The sequence below is a fragment of the Oxyura jamaicensis genome, chromosome 2 (assembly GCF_011077185.1).
Source record: "Oxyura jamaicensis isolate SHBP4307 breed ruddy duck chromosome 2, BPBGC_Ojam_1.0, whole genome shotgun sequence".
Taxonomy (NCBI): Eukaryota; Metazoa; Chordata; class Aves; order Anseriformes; family Anatidae; genus Oxyura; species Oxyura jamaicensis.
Genome location: NC_048894.1, coordinates 30,783,533 through 30,803,199, shown reverse-complemented (window position 1 = coordinate 30,803,199; position 19,667 = coordinate 30,783,533). Strand labels below are relative to the sequence as shown.

Sequence of the window (19,667 nt, the reverse complement as noted above, 5' to 3'; positions counted from 1 at the left end):
TTGACATTAATGGAAAACTCTTAGTATAATTCAACAGGCTTTCAGTTGTAGACAATGTCTCCTATATTGTTTCACAGTATAATATTTTATTTCAGTTTAATTTAGTGGAGGAAAATAAATAAATTACTGTCAGGCTGTGCACTACCTAAGCCAAGTAGTAGTACTTTGACACTGCTTTTTGGTTGGTGTGGGATCATTAAAATAATTTAAAATATTAATTCATTCATTCATTAAAATAGTTTACCAGGAGAAATCTCTGAAAACTATCAATGGATCTCAGCTGAGAGATATTTATCCCCCTACAGCACTCAGCTGCTGACATATTACTTTGAGGCTATAGCTATCTGTGCTACAGAGACCACAACCAGTGCAGGAGTTCAGACAGACTGAACCCCCTTTTTTTTGGACTGAGAAGATACAAGCATGAGGTAACAAAACCTTCCTTCTTTCTTTGTCTTGTTCTCTGAGTGTAATCTTCCAGCCTTACAATTGTCCACTGAGAGGACAAAAAGCATGTGTTCTGTAGGGATGTGGTACTTTAAGATACCTTTCTGAATGTGACATTAACCAACCTTTGAGCCAAGAAAAAAACAACAAAAAAAATCTCAAAAATATCTGTAATTGTCGTCATAATGAGAAATCAGCCTAATACTTAACTTCCATTTCCTTTGTTTTTCCATGAAGAGCCAGGACTAAGCTAAATAGCTTCACTTCCCACCTTGTGACTCCAAGAGGGTTCGGGGAGGAAGACAGGCTTTTCAGCCTATTGCTCTATTTGTGGTCTTTTGTCCATACTTAATGTGTCAAAGACAATGGCAAAGATAGCAAGCTCTCCACTACAAGGTCCACAATTTTCCTGTAAGCCTACCCTGGTCCTAGTCGCCATCGCTTCCCTCCCTTTGTTTTCCCAGAGACCACAAGGAAATAGACAACTGCAGGAGGAAGAGGAAGGACCCTTCCTATTGTGGGAGGGGGTAGAGAAATACCATACTCTTAGTAAAAGAGAGAGGTAGAAAGAGAAAGAAAAGAGCTATATCTTTCAGTGATAGTCACCCTTTCATTATGTACTTACTTTCATCTTGTAGGAGGATCTGTTTTGTTATCTTTGAAAACTGCATTTGGCCACGCCTAGAGTTGTGTTGGTATTCTTGTCATGGCAAAATACAGCCTTGTCTACATGGATAGAGAGATCTAAGACAGCTCAGCGGTAGACCTTGATTTCCAAAAAATATTGAGCTACAACACTTAGAGGACCTTTAGGTTATCCAAAAATAACTAATCATTAATATATATATATATATATGTTGATGTGCCTTTGTTCAATGACAGATTTCTGGAGATGAATGCTATAGAATATACTAATGAGACATTTCTTGCAACACTTTCAGTTTGGGTTCAAACGGGAAAGCACAGATCCAAGTTCTACTGCCCTGGGGATTTTTTCAATGTGAGGTTTGGATCCAGCCCACTGTAAAGAGCCACTATACATGCAAAATTTTGAGATTGCTGTAGGTTTGGCCTCTATCCACTGTCAAAGTTCAGGAGGTTTTGTCTGAGTATTTTGACATGGGCCTGTCTCCATTTTAGCTTTGGAAACAAAAAATACACAAATGAAAGAAAATCCCCTTGCAAATATGCAATTTATCTATCATGTGCAGAAGCAATTTCAGGACTCTCAGCCCTCCAGGTAGTTACTCATGCACTGACACCCATTGTTTTCAGTGGGCTCCATGTGTGTATAATTATGCACCTGGGAACAGCCATTTGCAGGATCAGACTGTTGCAAAATAATTCACTGATGAAAACTTAAAAGGTAACTGTAACACTTGATTGTATCGGTGTAGACTGTTAACAAACTGGTTCTCTGGATGCAAGCTATTGTCACCTTTGTTTTAAGATACATTTTTAAGCACTTATATTTCTCTGCCTTTGGTTTCCAGGGCATCTCCTGCATCCCACTTCTAGGAGACACTTTGCAAATGTATGTTAACAAATTCAAATGCTGCAAATGAATTTTACAGTCCTCAGTGCTGGCTATTCTCACCTCATGAATCCAGAAGTGTCTACGAATCTGAAAAATTGTTTGGGGGGGGATGATCTCATCTCCCAGCTTTACATATTCTCTGGTTTCGCTTTGCCCTGCAACTCATTCCATGCACTCAGAGTTAGCAAGCCAGACTTCCCAGAAAGGGCCACGCTACTATAGCCTCTCTCTCTCCTCTCCTCTCTCTCTCTCCTCTCCTCTTCTCTTTCTTTTTCGCTGGTTGTGTTCATCATCACACCATGGGACAACAGTTTTCATCCAAGGATAGTAGTTGTTTCTCATGTTTTTAATATTTTATGTACTCTTTATATGCTCAAAAGCTAAATTTTACAATTCCACAGATCGAATAAATCCCAGGCTTTCTAAAATGATACAATAGAAGCTTCAGCTTCACCAGCACAGCTGTAAATGAGGCTTTAATTGCCAATTCAGGAAAAGGGCTGAAAGTGTCTAGCCAGTGAAAATGCAGCAAATTTGAGATGTCAGAGCGATAGAGAGCATGCCTATCTTCCATTGGGTATAACACCTAATGGTAAGAAACATTCCCACGAAACATATTGTATGCGATGTGTGACCAAACATGTTTCCACTTTTGTTGTAGAGATAATGAAAAGTGAAATAATAGTTCTTCCTTTGGTTATTAAATACTGTGTGGGTTAGTGTTTTATATTTTCAGAGTCTTTATATTTCAGAGTCTTTATATATATATTTTTGTTTTCCAAAAGTGATGGGAGATTTTATTTCCTTGTAGTTGCTTGTGTTTTTCTGACATTTTTTTTTTGCTTGCGAGAAGCTCAAAAAACGTTTTAGGTGTCAGGAACTGATTCTGGAAGTTCAAAACTGTTGCTGGATAAAAGACCTTGATGACAATTGCATTAAAACCTCCTCAAACTTCCCTATAACCCAAATTTCATATTCCTAATTCAAAGCATGATTGTCAGAGAGATTTTTAATAGGAGTTCATCAATCCTTATTTCATAGAAACAAAACAACTTCTTTCCTCTAAAGAGCTTTTCTTTAAAAGAAACTCAATATTTTGTCAGTCAAAAAAAAAAAAAGGTTATATAAAAACAGCGGGAAAAAAAAAAAAAGCAAATTACAGCCTGAAATTGTTAAAGATTTACAAGCCTAAAAGCAGCTGGCAGGAGGGTCAGATAATGGGGTATGCTATTACAGTTTAAATAATAGGTATTATTATTAGCTCAGGCTGTAACTGTTATTCTTATGGGATGTCAAATATGGGATGTTACGGAAATATTTCATTATATAATAAATGGTCTTCTCTGAATGAAATCTCTCAACTTTTTGTGACTGACTCATCAGTTGTTTCTGAAACATTGTGTCTTTGACGTTGCTACAGAGACTGCCAAAAGCTGGACTGACCAGTGTCAGCTGTTATGGTATTTGTGATATGAATGTATTCCCAAAGGGTATTTGCTTTATTTTAATTTTCACTATACCTCAGTTATGTATTCATTCAGGTAGTCTGTTTTGTGCACTTAAGGGCAATGCAGTTCAGTAGGGTTTTGAAAAGAAGTGTCTCAAAGGTCAAGAGAAATAATTCAGTTAAGAAAATATTAGCTGGAATTTCTGCTGCTGTGGCTTGTTACCTACATTTAATCATGATCCAACCCCCCAAAAAAAAAAAAACAGTAACAACAGTTTTATTTAGTGTTAAAACAGTAAAAAATTGAAAAATATGTAAATGCTGATTTTACAACTAATAGAGTATATATTAATAGTCTGTAATCTGCTACATTATGAAAAGCTTATGTAGCTTATGTGATGGTTTTCTCACTCAATTAAAAATTGTTTGGAAAAGAATAGCAGAAATAGAAATCAGAAGGCCTGTATTACCTCTGAGTGTCCTACTAAAATCTGTCAACATATAACTCAAACTATCTCAGAGGCCAATGAGCAGGTACTGACTTTTAATGACTGTCAGCCAAAGAAGGCAGAGTAAGGGACATAACATTCTGACTGGGTTGGATCAGTGAAAAAAATAACACTTCATTTCACTATCAGTCTGAGATTCATTGTTGCAGAACGCCAAAACTCTACACAGGTTCAAAGAGAGAGTTGTTAATTCAGGGAAGACGAGTCTAGCAAGGGCTATGAAACAGGAGGATATTGATTCTACCTCAATGACATCCTTAAAAACATAATCGAAGAGGGATGTCTTGCAGGAAGCATCCCAATATGCTTCTCTTGTTCTTATACGCCCTTCCTACATATATTAAGGACAAGATACCTAGTCAGACACATTAAAACAATCTGCTCTTTCATTATGGTGACGTAATAACTCTGGAAATCATCAGGAGAGGAAAGAGTGTTCTTTTCCCCAGCACCACTGATGTGGGCTCATGTGTGACAGTCCTTAAGTGCCAAAGAGACTTAACAGCACATATTTGGACTAGTGTGAACAGAAGAGAGAGGTAAATTGTCACATGTAGGCACTTTCTGATTGGTAGCTCAAAAATAAGGTCCTTGATGTATTTGCTGCTTGTTCTCCCAGCCTGTGTTCCTAGATAAGGTATACCAAGGCCTCTTTACCTTTCAGTCAGTTATTCCTTCTGAGTGGCCAGTCCAAACATTGTACTGATGAAAAAAGATTTCATTTACCTCCTTTCAGCTTGTGAACCATATGTACCAGTACTATCTTATTACAATTGCTGGACCTACCTCTATTGGTGTTTTATTACTAGCTAGGCTTCTGCAGCAGGGAATATACACAGACCACATCAAAGAACAAAATGTTACTTACAAGTGGGAGCTACTATTCTAGCAGTAGCGACTACTTCTTTAACATCTGCTATTTTCAAAGCATGCTCTGCATTTTTTATGCTACCTATCTGTGAGCAGAAGTTGACTTTCCTGGAAATTCTTGCATCTCAGCAATGCCAGGAACGGTGGCAAGTTGTAAGCTAAACCATGCAAAGGGAAAATGAGAGGAGATTGCTACTGTAGATAGGTCTGCATCCAATCAGCAACTAGAGATCCAATCAGGAACATTCATTCTGCTTGCTTCCTCATTGGCCATGTCTTTAGTGAAAATAACTGATTCTGTTTTTCTGAGAGAAGTTATTTTCATTATTTTCAGTAATTATTATTTCATTTGTCTGGTAGCTGGGCAATAGGGATTGACATGACTTATTTGTCTGGAAGCAAGTAGTGGTTGATAAGCAAAGGAAAGACCTGAGGATATTGTTAAACCTGTTCCAAAACTTTATTATGGTTACACTCTTGATGTTAAAATGTGTCATGTATGGCCTCCTCCCACTCAAGAAATTGTTTTTTTTTTTTTTTTTTTTTTTTTTGTTTGTTTGTTTTTGACTTGAGTGCTGCCATTCACTGCTGTAAGTTAGTAACAGAAATTATACATTCCTTAAAAAAAAAAGAAAAAGAAAGAAAAGAAAAAAATAAACTTCCCCAAAGACTTATTTCAAGTTCTGTTTCAAATTTAAAGTCAAAGTTTAAAATCTGATTATTGAGACTTCTTTTTAAACATGCTTTTAAGTCTGTTCACATGTGGAAAATGTTTTCAGTTAGAAAAACATAGTTTAAATATTTATTCCTACAAACTGAATATGTGACATGAGGTACAAGAAACCTTTCATATATATATAGGAAAGCAAGCCATGTGAATTTTATTGCTCCTGCTGTTCCTTATGAGTCTTTGCTGCCAATATGGCTAAATAGAATTTGGCCCATCACTATGCAACAGACAAGGATTTATGAACAAATATCTCTTCCTACAGGCTCACAGAAGACCCTTTCTTTAACTACCAATGTTCACTAAAGACCATGTTTATTTGCTATGGGTCCTCTTGTTAAAATGTCTGTTTCTGTACATGATATGGGCCAAATTCTTACCTCATTCTAGAAACAGTAAACTTGGTTTAATTCCTTGGAAGTATATGGAGTTGCTTCAAATTTGTGGTGGTAAAAGGAACATGAGAATTCTGCCTTCCATGCTCATCCATTTTGCACAAGTTCTTTTAACTTGAAGAGAAAGAACCTTAGATGAACTTTCAGGTAACTTAATACTACTGATCCTTGTTACGAAACCCTGAATATTATTATTATTATTCTTTTGCATTTGAATAAACAGATTTAAGCTGAGGAGGACATGGCCATATGCCCTTTTTGTCCATGGGTTTCAGAAAAATTAAGAAGTGGATTATGACAGAGTAAGCAAGGGGAGTGCAAGGGCAGGGGGATGTCAGGGTCAGGTCTGTTTTGATGATTTAATCCTCAGTTTCTTCATTGTGGGTGGTAACTGTATGAGTTCCCCCAAAAGTATTTACAGTTGAAGTCATCTTTAGACAGGTGGACTTATTTTGATCCTGCCAATTTTGTATTTATTTTCCTTGAACTCCAGCATAGTCCAAATTTTCCTGTTATTCCTTCACGTAGATGGATGCTTACAAGAAACCTCCCTTTCCAGTATTTCTTTTTTAGATTTCCTATACTTAAGTTTTGTTGTTGTTGATTTATAGAGGGTTTGTTTAAAAAAAAAAACAACAAATAAACCAAACCAAAAGAAAACCAAAAATATATAGGGTATCATTCATATAAGGAACTGAATCTCAAAGAAGATGTACAGTCACTGTCTGGATGGTGACTGTAGTCTGCATTGCAAGGTGCTTTGTAATATATCTTCAGCTTGATCAGATGAGACTTCCCAAACTGCAAGGACTGTGGTCCAACATGACCACTCCAGCACATGCGTGATCCATTGGTATTGATTATCTTAAACTACTTACAAAATATCTCCTTACTACTTTATCTGTGTACAGAAGACTACCTATGAGAGCATTTCTGATGTGTCAGTTTCTACTTACTACTGATATTTATGTTGTCTGTGTGCATTCTGGTCACTTCTGTTGCAGGAATTGCCTGATCAAGCATCCTTAGTGACCAGATTCTCCACCCACCAACCATTAAATGAACTATTAAAGCACACAAGTAGTGCTTATCAATTGGTCTATAGGCACAGTGGATGCTGCTCAGGGGAATCTCAGGATTCCCTTAGATTCAGTCCTGGAGAAGTCCTGGAAGTACTTTGTCACAATGGTGTGTAACAGGGGGTTTAGTCTGCCATTATCTCTCCAGGCTGTCCATGATCTTCCATCAGCCCATTGCTCTCCCTTCTGCTGGGTAAGCCCAAACAATTATTGCCTAAGTTTTCTGGGGAAGCACACAGACACAGCCGTAATACCCGGCTACACCACATATATAACTATAGGGCAAACAAATTTCATCCTTCTGTCACATTTATAATTTAAATTTCAAAGCTCTTGCCACAGTAGAATGAAAGTGCTTATTACAGGATCACTGGCGGCTTCCTAGGGATGATTTATGGCTTCTCTGAAAAGATTTGAGTAGACAAAGAAAATGCTGAGTAGCTCTGCAAGGGACTGTTTTGACGTAGATTAGAATTTCAGCTGCTTTTGTATGGAAATTTGGAGATGTCTACTACACATTCTCCTCACTGTCCAGAAGTTAAGCAAAGAAGAGATGGGCAGTCAAGCTTAAGAATGAGTAAAGGTAATAAAAACAGGCAGTTTAGAAAGTAACAGAAACACAATTTGAGAGAAAATGAAAACAGTTGCTACAAAACTTGAAGGGATTTCAGCTCTTCAATTGGTTGCATTCGTAGACAGATTTGACAGAAGTATTTCATGCTTAGATTTATAACAAATGTTACCCACAAGGGTGGCATGCATTACTCTAGACTCAGGCATTGAGATAACCAAGCCAAAATAGCAGAAATACAAAGCATTCTGGAAAAAACATGAGTAGTACATGTGCCCATATTTCCATTTATAAACAAACATATAATTCAAGTGTATGTGTCCTGGGATCTTTCCCAAGCATATTCACATGGTCTATGGCTGGTACTTGGTATACTTCCCGAAACATCTCTATCTTGGTCTTATAACTTCTCTCTTTGGGGGGCAGGGTTAGAAATAGCTACCAGCATTCAGCTATCTGCACATAATGTTATTGTCCACCAAACAGTACCTGGGGTAGACCATGCTGGTACAATTTTCTGTCTTTTATATTAACAAAAAAAATACCAACTACTTTATGTATATGTTGAGGATGGGGCTACTTGAGAAGCATCAGCTCAGAAATATTAAATAGCATTTATAATTTCATAAATTTTTTAAAAATCAACCCCCCAGAACATGCAGGATGGAAAGTGACTGTATGTGTTGGATGCGCATGTGATATATGGCTTCCAAAGTATAAGAACCTGTGTGTCTGCAGAATAAGGAGCACTTGGAAAAGCTGGTGTTGAGTTGGATGTGAGCCAGGCACCCAGTGCCTCTGCTGCTTGTGGGGGAATATTTGTGTATAGCCATTTGGCACAGCCCCACAGAGAGAGCCGTGTCAGAGGCAAAGCATAAGTCCAAGTTCAGCTGCCCCAAATGCTGAGCTATATGAATTGGGAGCTATGTTTCAGGGCAGCCCCCCATAATGATGGGACACTTATCTGCTGTGGTTTATATGTTTTGCTATAATACAAAAAAGGTTTGGTAATTCTGTAGATTATTTCCATTTTTTTAATTTTTTTTATTTTTTATTTTTTTATCCTGGTCTTTTTCTTTTTTGTATTTCTATTTTTCCTTTTTATTAATTATTTTATTAATTTATTTATTACTTATTTATTTTTCTCTTTGTCCATTGCATTGCTACTGTAAGGGTTCAAATGAGTGTGACTCTTAATGCTTAAATTTGTGGTCACTTAGTAAAATATTTACTGGGCATCACAGTCTGTTTAAAATGTCCTTCATCGTGATAAGATCTTAAAGCACAGAGGTCGGTATGCAATTTATTAAACTCACTCTTGGAAAATTTAAAATCAATATAAACACTAGTCATCTAAAGCCTATATATTCCATGAAAAGTTACCTTAAAAGAAAGTTGGGTTAGCTTTATCTCATGTAACTTATAACATTGACATTGTATATGTTTACCCCCAGCTCTTGTCACCATTGCCTCCTTTTATAGTTAACAGAGTGAAATAGGCACATTCTTCCTGAGATTTATTTGGCAACTTTTAGACTAAGAAATTGCATCCTAGAATATCTGGTCTAGTGCATGACTTACTGTGAGATGACTCTTGTTTCTAAATACTACTGCTGCACAAAATAAATTGAAGGACATCAATATTTGTAAATTTGTAAATCTGATCTTTGAGAGTCATAAAATAAAAATTAAAGAGCTGATTTGATTTGATTGCCACCATGTAGTTAGATTGTTTAACGCCTGATGACAATAATTTCTGTATTGCCATTTTGAGCTCCATCAGCCACAGAAAGATATCATTTATCTTTCTCTTAACTGTTTCTAGTGGTAAAGAAACATATTTGGGTCCATTATGTTCACTCAAGGAAAACTTTCAAGCATCAATTTTCTGTCAACAAGATCTACTTTAAATTCTTGTTTGAATAATTGTTTATTTTATCTCATATTTGTAGACCTTCATCTACCTAACTTTTAACTCTTCCTAATAGAAAAAGCTTCTGAAATGTCTCATGGAAAACAAGGTAGATTACATAGTGTGATCATTAATAGAGGTTTCAAGCCAGTGGTTTGACTGACAGATGTCAGAAACCACTACTGCGTGGCAGTGATTCTGTGTTTTGGTGAATATTGTTCTTTTCCTGAATGTTTTAATGAACAGAATTTTGTTATGAATAAAATCCATACCTTTTTGTCAAGTTTTGATTCCACCCCTTAAAAAGACACTGGAATCAACTAAATAAATCACCAAAGGAAAATATATATATATACTTACTTGCATGTTCCAACGTACTTATGTGCGTAAGACAAACCTTGATCAAGACTTGCTGAAAATGATTCTGTGTGGTTTCTGTGGTAGCTTAAAGACATTAAGCTATCTTAGTGGCATTTTCAAGTATTTCACAAGTGGACTTTGATACAGCCCTGTAACTGGCCACATCAAATTCATAGTGCCTGCCCTTCAACCATTTTGATCAAGCTGTAACAATAGAGTAAGAATATGCTGTTGTATGGTGGTATTTCACAAGTGCCCTAGCAGCCTCATTTGAGAAACACTAGCCCACTGTTGCAGACAGCTCAGGTGAAGAGCATTGCTTCAGTGTACGATGAAGGCAAGGAGAGAATTTGGCTGACTGTCTGTCAGATGGAAGTTTAATGTCCTTCTGCTCCACCTCTGTGAGATGTTAAAGATGCCCTGCTTGTTAGAGCTGGTTGAAAATTTTCCAGTGGAACACTTCTCTGTTGGAAAATGCTGATTTTACAGAATCAAAACATTTCACAGGAACATGTTGATTCCATTGAAAGTTTCAATAGAAAGCAGGCAGGCTGTCCAGGAAGCCTGCAGTCCTGGTTGCATGCCAGCCGTAGCTCCCCTGGCTCCCCTCTCCCCAGGCAGCTGCTCCTCCAGCTTCCTGACACCCCAGCCAGGACTCTGGAGTGGGGCAGCTGTGGGGAGGGAAACATGAAACAGGAGGGAACTTGCAGTAGCATGTCTTTGGAAGTTTTCATTTCTTTACAAAAATATGAATACTTCAGGAAAATTTACAAAACATTCCTTTTCACAGGATAGGAATTAAATTTTCTAGGCTGATCAGTGTGGTCATATTGCCAAACTTTTCTCCGTGTTTGATTTTACATCACACAATTACAACTATTATCTTAGGTGGAAAATATCAAGTATATTCACACTGAAATAGTGACGCAGATCTAAATTTCTGAAATGTTTATTTTCTATGACACAAAAAAAAGGACATAGTCACTGTGTGGACTGTAATCATATTGAAATGAATTCACAACTTTATCTGTGAGCAAACTCGGAGTTTTCCAACAGAAACACACTGAATAAAAGACCTGTCAAATTGCATGTGTGTGTGTATGTCTATGCTAATATGTACCATAAGAATTTCTATGTCCAACTGAAAAAAAATTAGTTGTCTGGTTTGGTCAATAACTTTGAGCTTTGTTGTTATGGTCATGACTTGAGTTTAGACTCAGTTTTGTTCCTGGGCATGTGTAGACATCTGTAGACATCAATTGTCTTATTATTGCTTATATATGTCTTGAACTATGTCTTCATATTGGTTGTATTGGCATGTGCATTGTCTCATTAAATGTATACAATCAGTAAGACTACCAACATATAACTAATTGTAAAGTGTTTGGGGTGATTAGAAGTAAGAAGAAAAAGGAGGCCATATAAACCCAGCATTTGGCATTTTACCACCTGTGAAGAAATGCACAATCTACAAGTGTTTATGTGCACATGTTTACAGGTTTTGACTTGCACTTAGGTGTCACACTGCTGATCATTTCTGTGTTATTTCCTCAAATTTGGTAGGTGACATTCTTACAGTACATCCAGTCAGTGAATCAATAAATAACAAAGCCTGTATATTAAGAAAAGTTTAACAAATAAGTTCTCATAATGAAATTCAGTTTTTTTTTTTTTCCTTTCTTTATTTTTTTCTTTCCCCCCAGAGTTTCACTGGCAGCCTTGCTTTTGATCTCGGAGCTGTTAGAAGCCATTGCACCACAGATGAAAGGAGTTAGAAAATTCCATATCATAATGCAGTTATATCAGTAATTCATGGAGCAGGTAATTCACAATGACTTTTCAGTCCTTTGATTGCACACGGTTTATGACTATTAGCAGTTTCCCCTTTCAAATTTGTATGCTTCCATACTTCCTTTCTGACCTCTTTTTCATCATTTATAGTCCAATTTGGTAGTGAAAAACCATAACTGGTGCTCAAGTGCATGGCTGTCATTCAAACCCCAATGCGTTACTGAGAAGTTTGACATTTGTGACTTAAAAAAAAAAAAAAAAAAAAAAAAAAACTCCAGAAAAACACCCCCCCCAAAAAAACAACAAAAAAAAAAACACACAAAAACATTAAGCAGGTGTACAGAACACTAACCAGGTCCCTTGAACAATGCTTTATGGGATTCACAAGTTGCCTCTAGGCTATAAACCTGATTCAGTCTGAGTTTTCAAGGTAGATTTAATCTGGATATTTACACTCCCAAATGTATCTTGCATTAGAATGTAATTGCCATATAAATGACACAAACACATTTCAAAGGGAAGGTCATAGGAAGAGAAATGTTACTGTAATTGCTTATCAACAAGATGTGTTCTTTGAGGTTTAACAATTATCTGTGCTCACTTTCTAAAATCAAGGTTCTGCATCCTGAGCTTCAGTAAATTGGCTTGCTCAGAGAGGTCCTGGCTCTAACATTTTCTTAGCAGAAGTATAAGTGAGTAAGTTTCAAATTAAAAGAAACTGAAAGAAATGTTTTTTAATCACTTTTAATGTAGTCATCTGCTATACAGGTGTGCACATATCACATTTTATTTCAGTTATGCTTACCAGGTTTCTGTGAACTGATGTTGCAGCTTTACAAAGGTAGAGAGTTTTCTACAAGTTGGATGAATAACATCAGGTAAATCTGTTAAAAGAAGTTACTGCTTTGTCTCTAAAGGACTCATATAATATTCAAGTTGCTGAAAAGGGCCCTAAAAAGAGCATTGTGAACATTTAAGTGTCCAAGTAGAATTAGGAACAGAGCCTGAGTACCAGATTCTCTAAGGTGCTCAATTAAAATAATCTTTTTCTATATATGAACATAAAAACTATGTGCAAAAATTTTCCACGGTATCTGTCCCAGCTTCCAGTAGTCGGTGGGATAGGGACTTCCTTTACCAGAGGTGTATCCGGATCATTGTGCTTAATCACCATTGATAGACATATCCTTCATGGATTAGTCTAATCTCCTTTTGAACCCTGTTATACTTTTGGCTTATGCAGCATCCTGTGGTAATGAGTTCCATAATTTAATCGTGCATTGTAATGAAAAGTGCTTCCTTTTGTTTGCCTGAAAATTGCTGCTTAAAGATGTTAGTGACAGTGCTTGCTCACTCTACCCATTTGATTTTGTTTGTTCTTTTCATAGTCTCTTAAGTAAGTTTTTTTTTTTTTTTTTTTTTTTTTTTTCCCTTATGATGGCAAAATCTATAGCCAATAGGAGGTAGAAACTGACTTTTTGAATTTGTTTCAGTATTGATGCATTTAGCATGTGAATACCAGAATATAGAGGTATATAATATAATACAGAATATAGTGAATAACAAAGCAGTGGTGCCACAGGAAAACTCCAATAAATGCTTTTAACACATACACACACACACTTGCAAATACTTGTGTACATATATGATCAGACTCCGTTTCTAAAGTGATGTGTGCTCATGACCTTCATGTAGCAATTTTTGTAGAGAAATACAGTGAAGATTTTGTGGGCACGATGTGGCAAGTGCATGGAAAGCGTGGAAAAGACCACAGAAAGTAAGTGTTCAGAAAGTGAGCACTGGCAGACGCTTATGAGCAAAAGCAGAAAGAAGAAAGTGGAGGTATGACTCCTTCTTGCCTGCTTTTCTCCTCTTCTTTGAATGGGGTCACCAGGCGGTGTTCATGCCCCTCACAAAATGGCAAGTTTATGGACAGTCCTACACCATCAGCAGAAAATGTAATACAAGCTATGCATTTTGCATCATCTGAAATCATATGAATTTTGCCATTTTTTTCATGTTTACCAGGAGACAAAATATTTTTTTAACTTTATGGGGAAAAAGTGTGTTGTTTGCTGAATATAGGATATTTTTTAGTTTCAGATTAAGTCCTTCCTGCCACTTCAGAGTGTTTAGCATTTTATTCCTATGTCTGCTCACTTGGAAAATGTGAGAAAGAAGCAGAAATTTAAAACCAAAAAAAAAAACAACAAAAAAAACCCCTTAGTTTTGAAATTCAAAGGAATAAAATATTCTCTCTTTTTCTTTAGTTTTCCTATCATCTGTTTCAAATGAAGCACCAGACCTTAATGAAATGATATTTTGATAATTTTAGATAAAATTATCAGACAAAATAGATGTCTTTTTTTCTAGTATGCCATTTTCAAAATGCAAATGATTTAATCAGAAGAATTTTTACTAAAGATTTCTTCCTTTTTTTTTTTTATCCAACTACAACTTTTTTTTTAATTATTATTGTTTTTATGCTCACTGCTTTATTTTATTCTTTCCTTTTTCCCTAGTATCACTCATTTTTGCTTACAGGCCTAACAAAAATTCAGCTTTGACACTTTATCTGCCTGTGCTAAAGCCTTGTTGAACAAGATGGATGTAGCTCATCAGATATAGATGAAAACAAGCCCCCCCTTTTTCCTAATTTGAGAGGGAAATGTTATTTATTTATTTATTTCTTTATTTGTTCTTTTTTGTTTTCTTACCTAATTTCCTGTTTAGGAGAGTGTAAACTCACTGAATGTTGTTGTTAGAAGACTTTACATTTATCTGATCTTCAAAGCAAGTGATACTCATTTTCTTAATGTTCATGTTTCTCCTGGCATAGCTTACTACTCTTCAAGGAAATTCCACAGAGTAAGAAGAAAAGTAATTCTGGGGAGACCTTCAGGCTCTAGACCACACTGTACTCCACAAAACTGTTTTTTTTTCCTAAGAGTGGTGGAACAGTTGAGTAAGGAGCTGTACAAAGAATTTGTTAGCCCTATACCTCTTCTGCTTTGATGAACAGAACTGCCCCAAATGAACTTTTTCAGGCAGTGAAGTGTCTGATAAAACTCAATTGCCTTGTTCTTATGAGAATACCTTCAGTAGAATGAAAATTTTGATTCTGGATAAGAAAGAGATCATCTTCAGGACATAAATCAGTGGCATTCTATTAAAACTATTTACTATTTATATAAATTTAGTGGATATTTTGAGGATTGTCTTCTAACAGAATGGAAAGTTGGGGTTTTAAATTAATTACAGTAAGTTAAAAATAAATTGTTATAGCCTAACTATCTGAAAAAGGATATAACAAAAGAAGATCTTCTGCAATATTCTTCTTTTTTAAGTTTAGTATATGCTCCAAATTTGTCTTGTCTTGCATATTTGTGTTGATAAACATCTTTGATTCTGAATCTACAGTTCTAGATCTGAAACAGAGCAGAATCTTCTCACAATTAAACAAAACTCTACATCCAGCAGACTTAAAGTATTTATTTATTAAGACTTTAACTTAAAACAATCTCAGTATTTCAGCAAAACGTATGATTTGAGGTTTTAAAGAATGCTAACAAGACTAATTCTCTTATAACATGAGAATTGAAATGAAAGGTAAGCAGTGTCTCTTTTCCAATGTGTAGAAATATGTTTACTTGGTTTAACAGACAAAGAACAACTGTGTACTCTTTGGAAGGAAAAAAATCGCTTTTGTTCATATGTGTAGCCTAGAAAGTCTAAGTAAAATATTTCCTAAGCCTCAAATTTAATGTTTTTTTTTTTTTTTTGTTTTGTTTTGTTTTTAAGAAAAAACATTAAATAAAAAAAAAAACAGAAGGACTAGTTTTCTGTTCAGTGTATTTGGCTGCTTCTTGCAGGTGTTTGGATTTTGAAATGTTTGGGCAGAACACCAGTAATTTGGTTTACAGATTATAGTGTTGTTCAGTTTCCTGAATGTTATTGCAATGTGGAACAATGACATTACAACAATCCATGTCTACTATTAACATTTTTTTTCTTTTTGTCTTTTTAGACTGTGTGTCTCTTTGCAAAAATGTGTCTTGGCCAGTTACCTCAGCTGTTTACCTAGGTAGCTACAGGACATCTGTTTCAAGATAGGTTGCAGGCACATTACATTTCACCTCCCTGAAGGGGAAGAGGATAGGAAACTTAATTTTGAAGTTCAGTATTGGCAAAGCTTTCTGATTTTCATAAAGATGCCAGACAGTGACATCATATCTATTGTGTGTCCCTTTGCTTTATGGCTGGAACTTCATTGCATGGTGGAAATGTTGCAGGAGAACGATTGATCTTGACTTTCACCAGTGCTGTACTAAGCAAAAGTAACAAATGGTGTCATTGCTGAAGGCTGTGAAAAAATATTTGTAGTCATGGTTGTAGCTGGAGCCAAAGTCAGAAGCACTGAACCAGAACCTACATAGAACCCAAACTTTTCCAAGGTCACACATTGTTTTATTTATTTGTTTTAACTTGACTAAGTACGTTTTTGATCATTTAACCGTGGTCTCTGCTCATAACAGTCCTGTGGGTTTGTGAGAAAACAACTCTTCAGTGTTTTTAAATACGATTTCAATTAAATATAATTATTCAGAACAAATGTTTTCACCTACCACATCATGTATCTCCAATCTGTGCTTCTGCTTTTAAGTCTGTTATAGTGAACATAGGTTAAATGACTGCACAAAATAATTAACAGTGGCCTTGTGTAAAAACAAACACTCAGAAAAAAAGAATGAAAACCCCCAATCCCTAGCGTGTGTAACCAAAGCTGCATATTGCTGACCAAATCTTAAAATACTGGCATTTCAGCCAAAGCTCTCACAAGCTTCCCTAGAATTGAATGCAGTCCACTTGCTTCAGGGATGCATTCTCACCTAAATGGTGTGTGTTGGAAGCAATTACTAGTAAACTTAATTATATCATGGCAAGTACTGTAGAAACTAGATGCCTTCTTCTTCTTTGTTTCTTTTTTTCCAGTTCCACTTCTCAGCTACTCACTCTGTTTAAAACTGTGGCTTTGTTCTGCTCAACACCTGACGTGATTCTCTGAAATGGCTGCATGTCAAAATTAAGTGAAGTGATCCCTGCACAGAAGGCCTAAATTACAAAATTACTGAACCCTCAGGTTTCTGACTGAAGTCAAGGCAAGCCACTGCTTAAAATCCATTCCTAGACATTTCTGTCTTGTGGTGGTGATTCTTTAGGCAGAAAAGGGCTACGTGTGACATATATGTTATCACATTTTTATTCTTCATTCTAAATCACAGTGAAACTCCTAATGAAAAAAAGAACAAGGAATAGTGCAACTAGTAAAATAAAACTTTTGCTAAGCACTGTAAGTCTTCCTAGCTTTACAAGAGAAGCTGCCATGAGACATCTTTTTAATAACTTTAGGAAATATTATGTTACAAATGTTACAAACATATATAAAGGCACACTAAATGGTATGTCAAAGTTAAGGTTTGACTTTTTTAACTCAAAAGTAAAGACGCTTAAACCAACCTGCATCCATAAAAGAAATGTTGATAGACCCTTAACTCTTGTGAAGCCAATGATTGCTGGCATAAAAAAAAGAAATAACACATTCTGAAATATGTTACAATAAAGCTTCATACCACGTAGTTTATAGATTTATAAGATTTAGATTAAACCAGGATCTTTTCCTGTGTTTATCAACAGCATTAAAAAAAAACAGTAAGCGAACCTGGAATACCACAAACCAATCAATAAAGTTTAAAAGCTCCAGTGAATCTAACCTATAACAGGTCCTTGTTTGGAGAACATGCTCAAGAAACACATGTGCCTTTAAGAGGTCTTGAAAGAATTTACACCCATGGACCATTACCATTTCCAAACACCCTGCAGCTTTACCAGCCCAACATGTGCTGACTGTATATCACCATGACCCTTTCACTAAAGCTCTTTTGACTGGAGTGCTTTTAATACCCACTTTCTCAGCTGAGCTCAGGAGTGATTTGTTTTACATGCCACATTAATCCTTTCCACATTTTCTGGATGAGGCAACCACAATTCCACTTGTGAGGTGTTTCTAAAACATAGTTATAGGAATAAAGCAGCAGGGTCCCAGACTTGACAACTTCCCTTCGGGCAGCTGACAAAGTGGGCTATCATGGCTGGTGTTGGAGCTAGCAGCCGTGCCCGGCAGCGAGGGTGGGCTGCTCTCTGTGGTTAGTAAGAGGCCCAATTATTGTTGGCAATTCAGCCACAATTAAAACCCTGTAGGGATCTTCATAGATTTAATGTCCAATGAATGCTGATGCAGATTAATAAAATCCAGCTCTTCTTTTATAAGCTTAAGATGAAATGCAGTAGAGAGAAACAGGACTGAAAGTATAAATTGCAGCTCTGTAAATCCCAAGAAGTTTATGCCTCACACCTATGTGATTGGAGGGAAAGAACATTTTATAAATGGGCAATTAGTGTTCAGTGTACTGGCTTTTATTATGTGGTAATTTTACAGTTTTCACTTTAAAGACACCCCCCAAAAATCAAAGGCCAAATGAATTTCTGTTGTATGCATTTATGAGCTTTCTGCATTTATAATGTTAGCTCAATGTTACCAACGTAGGGTTTTGAAAATTTAGTGTTGTCAACAAGGCTAACAGAGTGAACCAACCAATTATAAAACTGTTTTTACATGTCAGCGCTGTGCACATTTTATTAACAAGTTAGTATTATACTCCATTTTTTATGTGCTAAATCGAACTGTACAAGTAACTGGAGGACTAAAATTATGTTTCTATCCAATTTAATTTATTGCTCTTCCCCAATAAATTTTACTTGCAAGTTCAATGGTCTGAGCTGAACTATAAATTAGAGTGAGGTGAGTCTCATATACAACTTGATTTACTCTGGTAATTTCTGAATGAAGTATCTGAATCCACGCACCTATCTACAGTTGTCTTTAAAGCAAGCTTCCACAACAGAATGGGGGGGGGGGGGGGGGGAGGGGAAGCACTGGCTAATTACGATAATTAAGATTTTTCTCTTAAAATGTTTTATGGTCATACACCAGGCTGCTGAACAAAACTTCAAACAACAAAAGTAACTTTATGCACGCTAACATGCAACCATTCATACTGTGTGGTAGGTTTCACCAGGTTGTGCCATTTCAGTCTTCCAGAATTATTTTTTTATTTATTTTTTATTTTTTAATTTAAACATGGAGATAAATATTAATTCATGGGAAGACATACTAATTTTTTAAATTTGGGTTATACACAGTTGTGTGGAGAGGGAGCTGCGTTATCAGAAGGCAAGTCTGCTATTAGTCTAGATCTCATTAAAATATGCTCTTCAGGTGAAATTGTTTCTTGTAATTCTGGTGTTAGTGATGAGCTGAGATTCCTGTACAAGGGAATTGCTAGCATGTTGTTTGATTATCTCTTTTCCAAGATTTATTTGTTTGCGTAAGTAAAACAAGTTATACTTAGCATATAACCAGAGGCCGCATATCTGATTTCTCCTGTTCTGCCAAGACATCTGCAACTGGTCTGCAGGGGGACAACAATGATGTCTATACAAATTCCCTTTCTTTAAATTGCAGTAAGACATATTTATTCATCTGACTTTTCAGATATGCTAATTACCTGCAGCTGGGAGCCATGGTCACCCAGCTTTTTTACACATCTCAACTGTGTGGCCTGATTGTTGCCCTGGGCATCACATAGGACTTCTCTGCTAGTCTGAGTTATTATTATATGTATATATTTTTTTCAGCATTCTTTCCCCCTCTGGCTGTATGCTGATGGAGATTTCAAGAGTATAAAACGTATTATGGGTACAGGAGCTCTGTCCCTGATCTTAATTTTCCCACTTTGACTGATTGACCTATCTTTCTTGAAGCATGTGGGCAAGAAATAGGTATGGCTGAGCCACTGTTACCAGCAGCTACTAGTACTGCTGAGCTACAGAGTAGCTACTAATTCCTCACTGATGCAGAGGGCAGTGTGAGGAATCCAAGAAATAGCTTTTTTACTGTCATTA

At 36.2% G+C, this 19,667-nt stretch overlaps 1 long non-coding RNA gene across 1 annotated transcript; it reads left to right on the top strand.

Moving 5' to 3' along the window:
- The first annotated feature begins 297 nt into the window (after window positions 1-297).
- On the top strand, window positions 298-13,486 carry LOC118161094. The gene is made up of 4 exons (XR_004747847.1): window positions 298-428; window positions 11,558-11,675; window positions 12,441-12,523; window positions 13,341-13,486. It is a non-coding gene; the product is annotated as an uncharacterized LOC118161094 (long non-coding RNA).
- The last annotated feature ends 6,181 nt before the right edge of the window (window positions 13,487-19,667 follow it).